Source organism: Micropterus dolomieu, linkage group LG10, assembly GCF_021292245.1.
Source record: "Micropterus dolomieu isolate WLL.071019.BEF.003 ecotype Adirondacks linkage group LG10, ASM2129224v1, whole genome shotgun sequence".
Taxonomy (NCBI): domain Eukaryota; kingdom Metazoa; phylum Chordata; class Actinopteri; order Centrarchiformes; family Centrarchidae; genus Micropterus; species Micropterus dolomieu.
The window spans coordinates 12,099,263-12,111,294 of record NC_060159.1 but is presented as its reverse complement, the minus strand read 5'-3'; the positions used below and the strand labels follow the sequence as shown (position 1 = coordinate 12,111,294).

The 12,032-nt window shown below is 39.9% G+C and overlaps 1 long non-coding RNA gene across 1 annotated transcript; it reads right to left on the bottom strand.

Annotated features, from left to right (window-relative positions):
• Positions 1 to 301: 301 nt before the first annotated feature.
• Positions 302 to 11,358, bottom strand: LOC123978164. Its single transcript, XR_006826891.1, has 2 exons — positions 10,193 to 11,358; positions 302 to 6,748 (listed from the first exon to the last, which is right to left on the bottom strand). It is a non-coding gene; the product is annotated as an uncharacterized LOC123978164 (long non-coding RNA).
• Between the last annotated feature and the right edge of the window lie 674 nt (positions 11,359 to 12,032).

Sequence of the window (12,032 nt, the reverse complement as noted above, 5' to 3'; positions counted from 1 at the left end):
TTTTCCTTGCCTCTGTCGCCTAGTGCTTGCTCTTGGTGGGAACTGTTGGGCTTCTGTAAATATCATCACAGAGTACGGTCTAGACCTGCTCTTTTATGAAAAGCGCTGTGAGATAACTGTTGTTGTGATTTGGCGCTATATAAATAAAATTGAATTGAATTGAATTGAATATACAAAAACACATTTCCACTAGTGTGCACTTCACACAAACACAGCCCTGCTTCTTTCTGACCTCTTTTAAGTGAGTAGTGTAGAAGTTCTAGTTATAAACAACTGACCTGTTTTAGTCTCAGCTTCCCAGTTCATTTAGGTCATTTTATTATCCTAAATGGGAAACTAGAGTTGTAGTCAGGGGCACAAGATAAAAAAACAATACAAAAACAAAAACAACAGTACAAGAATATTACCTGTGCACACAACATATAGAACATAATAAAACCATAAAGAAATCTTCAATTACATGTGCAGATTAAGCATGGTTATTGGACAGGGAATGAAAGGGGTACCCTAAATCTCCAGCCAGAGGGGAGAGTTTAAAACTCAAAGTGAAGTTTTTGGTTTGTTCAGTGTAATATAGAGCTGGCCTTGCGGAGAACCTGCTTGTCAAAATCTTCTTCTTACAGATAGCATCAGTCGCATTTGCAGCAAATGTCGGGTCACTATCAATGACTGTTCCAAGATATTTATAATGTTCTGCAAATTCAATGCCAGTTCCTTTGATGAAGGTCTTAGATGGTGGATGAGATGATTTCCTTCTAAAATCAATGACCATATCCTTATCCACGCTACTTTTCCAATTGAAGTTGGAGTTCACCCTACCGTGGAAGCTGCTGATGCTTCATGTCAAAGGCTAATACTTCAGCCTTTTTGAAGATGACCCACATACTACACATGGCTAAGGACACAGCGGGAGAATGGACTACTTTCTGACCTTGCACTACACTGACCTGCGGGTGACCTATGCTGAAGTAAGGAAGGGATCCCTTCAGTGAACACGGTCAACCAAAACACTGACCATTAACATGTCAGCTTTCACCAATTAAAAAGGTGGCCCTTGCAAAAGGCAGTGTCAAACAAAGGTAGAACACATATTAGTTTTGACATGTTTTCTAATTAAGAGCTAGGGTCAAACAACATTGTCTAACCTTGATTTGGTGATTCTAACTGATATCCCGGCCTCTTGTTTATCCAATAAGCATCTGGTTTGCCAAAATATCCTCTGGCTCAGCTATTTCCACCAACTTTAGTTAAAAAATTATCCACTTATTACCCTGATTGGATCTTCCTGTTTGGAAAACAAAAACATCTTTTGGGCAGGTAAACAATGCAGGCGGAAACAGTGGCCACCGTAGCCTCAGACCTCAAATATTCCAGCAAACCACCAGTGGTTTAGGAAGTGCTCAAACACAACCAAACCAACAGGCAGCCCGGTCAGTTTGATGGATGCCTGTTTTTACTCACCCGAGGTAGTTAAGCACATGAGTATGTTAACTTTACCACCTACAGCAGACACACGCACACTTAGAAAACACATGATTTTGTACCATCATGGTAAACGTCTGAGGTAAACCCCAAACGTTCCTCTCCTCTTGACCTCTTTAAGTGTAACCACGCAAGTGTATGTGAAATGCCAGGCTGGGTTTTTAGGCCACAGTTTCCTGTAAAATTCTAAGTGAACCTTAACCACCACAGGGACCCCCTACTCCAAAACGATAAACAGCCGACCACAGCGAGATCGCCACTGTTAAGCAAGTTAACCACAGGAAAACAAAGGCAGTGCACTTATATAGCTTCCCCTAAATCTACCTGAATGTTTTCTCTGCTTACATAGCGGCCAAATAAACTCACTATACACTGTAGACTTAACACAGATTGATTTCTTTATTTGGATCCCCATTAGCCACTACCAATATAGCAACTACTGTTCCTAGAATCCAGTCAATTTTAAAACAAGATAATTGCTGCTCTGGCAGTCATTGCCCATGCAAACAAAGATGGTATTTTTAGTTTTTGTAGTCTTACATTGATTAAACCTCATTATGTTATGGAAAAGGAAAGGTAAGGAAATGTAATATTTATATATCATGTTGTACAGTAGAGTTATAGTTGTTATTGCCTATGATTGTTGCTTTTTAAGTGCACGTTTTGGTGTGTGAAACTGTTGGATTCTACTCTCTATTCTACTCTAGTCTGATACTTGCCAATGCTCTGACATGTCATTTTGGGGAACTGTCATATATGTCGTTGCACTTTCAAACGGACATATAGTTTGTTTTAGAAAATGGTCTTATATGTTGGGACAATTGACAGTAGACCTATTTTGTTGTCAGGGTATGAGAACGTGTTGTAGTGTAGTAGGGCTGCAGTCTGAGAGGTATAACTCAGGGAGAAAAAAACCCTCTATGGTCACCAGAAATATTTGTTTTCAAAATCACTCTTAAAAGAAATTTTAAAATGATCTAAGCAGTAAAGAGGGTAATTGACATGTGATGGTTGTATTTAGAGATTACAAGAAACTGCAAAAATAAACTTGTACTAATTGGGAAATAAGTTTAACAAAGCATGTGTTGGCTATACCTCTTTTACTTTTACAAATTACCATTAGGTTGCTTTAGTCTCTCATAGGACGTTCACACTAAAAGGAGATTTCAGCAGCTAGTTTCTCTGTGAACAAGAGGGAAGAATAAAAAAAAAGTGTGAGCAAGGAGAAAATCACAATTCTTCAGTTTATGTATATTTCTATTTCACACTTGTTTGGGCAATGTGAGCGTCTGTTTTGCATGCCAATGAAGCCCCAATTGAATTGACTTGAATTAAATTGAGAAGAGGAACTGCAAGAAGTTAGGCTAAAAGAAAAACTTAGAGGGGTGTGTGTGTGTGGTTTTGCTTGCCTGCACCTCTAAACAGGCCTGCTGGGCCAGGTAGGGATGTGAGGAATAGTTGTCGAAACACAAAAGACTGCGCTTTTTGTAACCCGGAGGAAGGCTGCATGCCAAAACCCGTACATGATGTAGACAGACGACAGGCCTGACAACATCGAAAGCATATGGCCTAAGTGTGTATCTGCACACGTGTCTGTATGTGTGTTTTCGTGTGTGTGATTCCTCCATGCACAAGGCACAGTGGGCCCCAAGAGACAGATTTCTCCGTTTGATTAGTTTTCTTTCTCAAGCCTTAGCTCCCCTCCTCAAGCAGCTTAAAGGAGAATACATTTATTAGTATAGTCCATTTGTTACTTATAGTTTACTTATAGTGTTTCCCATTTGTCAGCTTACACTCAGGTATTTTAACACTAACACTAACACTTTCTTAAATAAAAACATATATAAAAATATAAGATAATGATGACTGATGAGCAGCATTATTTAACTGCCCTCAGTTATTCTCTGGAGGTCCTTGAATTTGTGTTTTCTGTAATGCATGATCTGCTGCAGCATTTTTCAAATCTTTTGAAGTTTTCTTTATGTTCTGTACATAAACAAATGTCGGCAAAAGCTTCTTCTTCTGAAGGAAAATCTCTAACTGTGTTGACTTTGAGTACATGCCATTTTCAATAATGTTAAGCCGAGGGGCACCCAAACAAAAAGTCAAGCAGATAGCCTCAGAGAACACACTGACGACACTCTCTCTCTCTTTCTCCCTCTCTGTCTCTTTCTGTCTCTCTCCCCCACCTTGCTGGTTTTTTAGAAAGTCAATATTGACCTTCAGTCATAAAGCAGAGTCTCAGATGTAATTTACTGCATACAGTAAAACCCAGAGATATAAGGGAGAGAGCCCCCAAGCACAAACAGACTTCTACATGAGCATGTGTGGAAGATTATTTAGATTTTTGGGTATGTTGTGACAAAAGCTGTGAGGGGTGGGATGAGGAAGGGAACTTTTCATGGGTGATGAGAAGAACGAGAGGTTTAGGAGAGATACCAGAACATAGGGAGCCCTGGAGGAGGTGTTAAAGGCTAGTAGGTGAGAGCATTTAGCCGGTGGGGGGGCACAGACAAAAGAATGGCGAAAGCTTGAGAGCGGTGCTGGAGGGCAGTGAAGGGGAAAAAAGAGGGGAGACAGGAGGGGTGAGAGGAGTTTCAGGGTGGCAGTGAAGGCTACTGAAGCTCTGCAGGAGTTTGGGAACCAGTGAACCTTGCTCTACCCCCACCCCCCATGCCTCCTCTTCTCACCCTCCTCTCCATCAGTGTGAGGAAAGCCTCCTGGTGTGCCGGCAATGCATTTCCCATGAGCTTTAACATGCGGCCCATTAACCCTTCTCTGTAAAGTCCTGTGCTGTTATTATTCCGTGTTCTGTGGAATCTTATGGAAAACAAAATAATATTTTGCAGGACACAGAATAATATTTTAGAGAAGGAGTCATGAAGATAAAACGATAGGACCGGCACTGGTGGCTGTTGGGAGGGTGATGATGGCCAGATTCAGGATGATGACACAATGTCTCTACAACCAGTGGATCAACAATAATGTCAATATTGGACAACTCTGTTTTTTTCCCCATCCAATGCCAACATGTTTGAAATATGAACTCTCTATGACAGCTATAAAGAAAAGATTGCTGTACAAAAAAAAAAAAACTATGGTAAAGTACAGGTGACTGGATGAACGGCCATGAATCTTTTTTACAGGTATGTTCCCCACAGAATGAACTGCAATAAGCTGGGCTATCCCTTTTCTTCTAGTGTCGAGCGTGAAAGTGTGTCCAATACTGTGGTTTATGACCAAATAACTAAAAAACTAATCACATTCCCATCAACCTCAGCTTTACTTTGTGTTCAGTGCTAAGACGCTAAACACTGCTTGCCAAACAACATTTTAAAATGGCCAATTTGAGCATGTTAGCATGACAACCACCAGCACTTTTACATTTACTCTACCTTGACTGGTAAAAAACATGGGACCTCAACATTTATCCATTTTACAATTTGGGTTTCTTTACTACGTGCACAACAGCCTCACTGAGTAGCTAACGTGGCTACAGACTCTTTGTTTTGTTACATTTTAAACGGTTGTCAGCGATATTGGGAATGTGTGATCATCAAATTCAAGACCTGTGTCTGAAATTCCTTTTTATTTACAATATAGTGCAATATCTTCACCCTTTGCCATTTTGTTTACATGTCCGAGTAGTGAGAATGATTGAAATTTGTGCGCTATATATTTAATGAAATATATTCACTATAATCTTCTATGGACTTAAGAGTCCTACAATGCAATAGATTGTTTCTTATGGCATGTCTACACATAAAGGTCAACCTTTTCTCAACATATTCATCCACATATTTATACTCTGATTTTCTTTTGTGGTGTCACATTTGAATGGAGGGCCATTTGGGATTAACTGTTTAATAAGATACAGAGTAAATAACAGTTCTACTTAATATCTCAGAACTACATTCCACTGAGACACAACTTAATAATTAAAATTCTTGAAATAGGTAAACAGTCTCATAACTGATGGGAAGATCTGACTCTGCCCTTTAGCAGGATGTAATAATATCTTCTCTTCGTTATTCTATCCATCACTGTGTGTGTGTGTGTGTGTGTGTGTGTGTGTGTCAAAGTGTGAATAAGCAGCGATTAGATTCAATGCAAAAGCCCCTATATCAGACACACCCAAACACGCAGACGGACAGCTCTGAGCTAATCCTGCACAATATCAAAGAAAGTCCAGGCTTCTGGCAGAGATGAAGGGAGTGGCCACTGAAGAGAGACAGACAGATGAGGGAGAGAGGTCAGGAAATAGGCAGGGGAGTTCAAAGAGGAGATGGAGGAAAAGAAAAAGAGAGAAGGAGTGTCTGGGAGGGAGTTAAGAGAGTTCAACTGTAAAATTAAGAGAATAAACCCCTTTTTAAGCTGCTACTTGCCCAGTGGCCAACCACTGGTTAGCCATTGCTCGCTGGAGCTCTCAAATCAGCTAAAGCTCTGTAAGCCTTTTCAGATTTACGCAGGCCTTTTCAAAGTCATAAAGGTCATTGTATTGTCAGACTCCACCATCGTCCAGATGAGGCATACTGCCAAAAAAAGGAGGATCCAGCAGCACTTGTAAACACCTGGAGTTATTTTGTTCTCTTCCCTAAACTTTACTCGCTGTTTCATTTAGTCATTTCTAAAGTACACTGAGCATTATACAGTAAGGAGGCCAATGTGGAGTGGGTTTTGTCTGAGCAGCCCCCAAAGCTCAGAGCTGGGCCTGCCTTATCAGCCTCCTCTCTTGTCCCGTTGCCCCTGGCAACACATCCCACCTGGAGCTAGGCCAGCACCCCATTAAGGAGATCAAAGCTGGGTAAAGTGGATGAAGCTCTCTTGCTCTCCTTTTTCTGTCTCTGTTTCTCTTGTTCCCATGTGTTTACACCTGACATGCCTTTTCTCTCTCACTTTGCATTTTCTCTCTCTCACGCTTCTTAATATTGTTCGTAAAACTTGTCTTTTGGAGGCAAGTGACAGCAAACCATATGTCTCCTCGCTCAATTTGCTGTGTTTTTAGAAACAGTAGTGAAACGGTGAGGTTGTCTTGGACGCCCTTGTCTTCTGTTCACTCTAGGTGAGTGGAAAGTGGAAGTTGGAGAGAGAAAGGAGACCAACTGGCAAGCGTGAAACTCTTCCAAAAATAACTCCATTACTGTAAGAGTATATAGAGTCAGAATCAATTTGAAGAGACGTGTAATTCTAGTTCTTCGTAGTTACAACAAGGCCAGTGCGGGAAGTCAGCCTTGGATAGATGCCATCATCTTTTCCTTCCATTACCCTTTAAAAAAAACAAATTAACATCATTAAACAGCAAATAAAATCTGTGCGTTTTATTCTAGGAGACAGCTGAATTATTTGGCTCCTGTTTTCTGAAATCTTATCCAGTAGTAAATGTTGTAGTTATGCATATGTGACTTACAGTCCATGCGCATTGCCCACGTATCTCTGACACCTCTGTCAAACAATACAGCAAGTACGGACGATTGACACCTGTTGCAGCTGTTAAACACTCAGAGACACGAGGCGAGTGTCACAACCTATAAATATTCATCTTTGAGATTTGGCAACTTGTCCCCCTGTCACCTTTTATGTTAGACACAAATTAAAGTCAGTGTACAGTGAGGATGGAGCAGTAGTGATGTCATATGGAAATGTTGCCGTCAGCTAGTGTAGTAAGAGTTTTTTCCCCTCCTTAAACAGTGTTTCACTCACATCTGCAATTCTGTGCTTCCTGTCCTGAAACACCAACTTTTTGAGTCTCCTCTAAGGGGTAGCTTCATTTTTTTTTGTGCACAAAATCTGAAAAACCAATACAATATTTTTCTCCCTTGGAGGATGTGTTTAAAGCTTTTTGCAAGAAAGATGAATGGATATTGGAGGGCTGACTAGGCCTGGGCACTGTAGTCTTGTTGAAAAAGAGGAGACCAGATAGAACTTTCAAAAGGAGCAACTAGTTATTGTTACCGAAAAAAACAGATGAAAACAAATAAAACAGTATCATAGATGTAGTGCAAGAAGCATCAGAGACGTTTCCCTTTAGCTTAAAAAAGGATGCAGATTTTGCTGTTCATCGCATGCGCATTGTAGCTGTGGAGTAATTCCTGAGGAGTATAGGTCACCAAAATGATCCAGGAAGACATGAACATACAGTAAATATTTACCTTTGTGCTTTCTGTTTTAGTCTAAACACATTTAAAGCAGTATATTTTCATCTTGAGAGGTTTTTTGACAGAATAAAAATGACTTCCAAAGAACTTTAGATATATTTATGTGTTTTAGCTTTAAATTTAAATCCCTCTAAGGTAAGTGATTTTTCTTTTATGTCTACAGAACCTGTATCTGTGTCTGAATCGCTCCAGAGAGTGTCCTCCGTCACGGACAAAAAGACTCTAAACACAATAACATTTGGATACACAGTGTACAGGATAAACTACCTTGGTTCTTAAGTCTTGGGTGTTTTGGGCAGGCTTAGATGGTTAAACCACGTCATGAGTGGTAAATCATTTACAGCCAGATGATTACACTGTGCTCAAGTCAAATAAAACAATAAGGCCTAAATGCCTGGTGCAGAAATAATAACACATCTCAACAAATGTTCAGCTTTATAAAAGTCTTTGTAACCAAATGCTGCTACATTGGCACTGGAACTGATGGCAAGGTGTTACTGTGTATCAAAACTGACAGTCAGATGAAAACATTTCATATCTATTATTAAACGGATAAACAATCTAAGTCACAATTCTAGACTCCAAGTCACATCAGACGTCAGTTTGTGTGTGAACTCATCCCTGGCTTACTATACTGTAGCATCACAGGTGCAGTCTAGTGTGTGTGGGAGAGGAATGCGCAGATGTATCTGTGTGTATTCTACAGTATCAACAAACACGCATGAGAACATGATGCCTCCAAAAGTAAGGATGCCTGACTAAGAGGCAGGAAGGCGTAAAGTAGATACTGTACCTAAGATGGGGGCTATCTTTGTATGTTTTACTTGCACGCTCTTCTGACTTAGTCCCCTGGTGAAAGTGAGTCAAGTAGCTGTACTCCCACCCAGAGGAAGTGGGGGCTAAATGTGTAAATCCACAGTATCCAACAACTAAAGAAATTGCTTACTTTCAATGGAGTTAAAAGGGAATCCTCCTTGAATTGTGACGCAAACTCTGTGTGCTTCAATAGAAAGAAATGTTGGCTTTCAAAAGGTTTTGTTTATACTACACTGGGTGGCTGCATATAGTTGAATTTTCCCGCATAGCTGGAATGTATTAATGTTCATGGAAAGTAATTTGTGATTAGGAATAGAGAGCCTAAGTCCATCCCTTCTGCCTCCGCACCATGGGACCTTATTTCAGAAAAAACATGTACAGCAGTCAACGGCGAGAGACTTTTTTTCGTCCCATTTAAATAGTACCCTGAATTACACATTTTATGTTTGTCAATTTAAAAGATAATTTTGTCTGTTCAAGAAAGTTTCTCGTAAAACAGTAAAGTAACTTTAGCTATGTGTGAAACCACTTAATTATCTACATCTCTCATCTTGCACAATAGCATGTTGCTACATGTAATGGGGAGGAAATACCAGATTTAAAAACTGACTGTGGCTTATAAAACTAGGCAGAAGTTTACAAGTTATTAAGGCAACAGTCATTTTGTTCCCTGTCTCGATAATTGCAGTAGAGTTACTCTGCTCACGTTACAAAAATCTGTCAGGAAGTTGAGACAGGTTCAAGTGTTTTGGCTTTTGTAGAGCCCTTCTTGAGGGCTGTTGCTTCTCAACACGAAGTCAGAAGTCTAAAATGAACAAGGAGTCTGCTTTCTGGATGCTAATGTTGGTCTAAACATGGCTGAATAATCCACCTTTCGCCTAACAACATTTTTCCTCCAAGTATGGCCTTGATACTTACAATATTTCCATTTAAAATCGGATAAGAATTATTTACTTTTATGGCATTTGGAATTTTTTTCCACAACTGTGTAGTGGGAGTTTTTGGATAATCTGCTTCCCTGTTTTAGCCTGGCTGAGGATCTGAAGAGTGGAACTTGTGGAACTCAGGTCAGCAGGGATCACTAAAGACAGTTCAAAGACACCCCCTCTGCAGGAGGCAATGCAGATTATGGTTTATAAACAGTAGTGGTGGGGGATTATTCTGAGCACCCAATGAACCCAAACACAGTACAAGTTCAAGACTTGCACACATACACTCACAGAAATGAATGAATGTTTATCAAAGAATCTGCCTCTTCACTCTTCCTCTCTGCATGTGAACTCCCTGCTCCTCTTCACATCACTACAATCTAGCAGCAGCTTTACCAAAAGCCAAAAATCAAACAAGGGAAGGTATCAGATTAGAGATATTTGATCAGTTTCCACGGTAAACTCACGAACACTGTCCCTGTTGAGTAAAATACTCTACTGGCTGCAGTTACTGGCATGTCCTCAGGAAACACCAGTAAAAGCCATTTTCCAATTACATTAAGTCTTGTCATCACTCTTCTCGAGTACCCATGTGGCACTGGCTATAAGCCACCACTGCTTCTTGGATAGAAGTCAACCACAGAAAGACGGAAAGGAGTTTTTTGCTTCTCTTGTTATTTGAGGATACAGATATGGACAAAGGTGTTACAGTGTCACGCTGAATACTTAAAGGAATAAAACCAATTTTGACATTTAAACCATATTTGAAGTCATGCAAGGATCAAATCTGATCCAATAATCGAAACATACCCAATGTGAGTCTTTTTCCTTGTTTTCCTTTCAGCTCTCTGTCTCTTTACCTGCTTTTACGAAAAACAGAAATATTTTGATAAGGGGGGAAAGGGCTTGCAGTTCCGTGCTATAGCAACAGCGGTGCTTTAAGCTACATGCAACATCAGAATGCTAACATGCTCACAATGACAATGCTAGCATGCAAATTTAGCAGGTACAATGTTTACCATGCCCATTATTTTAGCATAGCATGTTTGCATGCTAACATTTGCTAATTAGCAAATGGGTTCGACTAAACACAATGTTAAACTGAGGCTACGTTTGTGTAAAAATGTCATTAGCTTCGCAGGTATTTAGTCATAAATGAAAGTACTGGACACATTTTTGATGGCACTAAGTTTTGGTACATAAATGTCTGTACCAAATTCAACTCAATCCATCCAATAGTTATCCAGATATTTCACTCTGAACCACCTCTAGATCAAAAGTCATCGATCACCAAAGACATTGGGATATTTCTCTTAGGTTCATGAATCCATGTACCAAAAGTCATGCTATTCCATTGAGTAGATATTTGTTCCTAAGTGGTAGATTAACCAGAATTAGCATCTATGCCAAAAATAAAGAACGTTAGATGGGTTGTTACAATGTATTGGGTTCTACTTACAGATAATTTGTAATATTCAGCTGAAACATCACTTTCACTTAGCACAGACAGTTGCTAAAATTTCCTGGTGTTGGTGTCTGGAGTATGTGGTCTACGTTTTACTCACCTCAGGTCCAAAAACAATCATATTAGTCTGTAGAGACAGTCCATTTTTCCATTTTGGACTGTATTTTCCACAGGCGAACTGCCCAACGGTGTGTGCTTTTTCTTACCTTCATTCATCCAGGGAAGTTAACTGATACATGCTCTTTTCCCCCAGTCTAAAGCGAACGTAACTCACTTTTAGTGGGCAGCAGCTTTGAGTGAACAGCTGTTCTGTAGAAATTAGTGTAACTCCTTGTTCAAGGACAACTCCCCAGTAGCTTCTGAGAAAGTGTTTATTATTAAATGCTCCCTGACCAGCATTGCCAACCTTGTCTGGGGATTTGAAATAAATTCTGTAAGAAGCCTGCAACCTTCAAGGTTTGAGCCCTCGTTTTTGTATCCTGTCATTCAGAATAAACGTCATTTAAAGCTGGGGTAGGCATTGTTGGAGAAACTAGAAGAGACAGCTAGATTTAAAAAAATATCCAACTGTAAAAGTCCCACCCCAACCCTTCAGACTTTCCTCCATAGCTGCTCTCCCAAAACACATTTTCCTGCAGTTTGTGGACGGGTGCACACAGGTAGGTAGGTAGGCAGGCAGACAGACAGCTAGATAAGCCATTGGCCATGCTTATTACAGACCTGAGACAGCCACAGATACAGGATTTTTTCCTTTTTTTGTCAGAGCATTTGATTTATTGATTGCTGAAATTAAATTGCCCACCCTAGCTTTAAATCATTCCCTGGCCAAGAAGTAAAACATCTTTGGACCATATGTTCTCTGTAACAATATCAATCAATGTTTAACTCTCACGTCAGACACAGATAAGATAAAGTATTCCTACTAATGAACACAAAACTTAAACATTCTTAGATCTTTTGGTCACTAGGGGGCAGACAACGAGCTGTAAACACAACATTATCACCTTATAAAGTTGAAATGTGCTATTGTGTTAGCAAACAGCTGTGTATTTATACATATAGCATCTTTCGTTTTAACTTAGTTTATTGCCTCCATCAAGATCTTAGCCAGATATTAGCTGCTAAATGCTCCAATATGTTCACTAGCTAGTTGCTAACTTTGGCTGTCTGCTCTTTTGTGCTGGA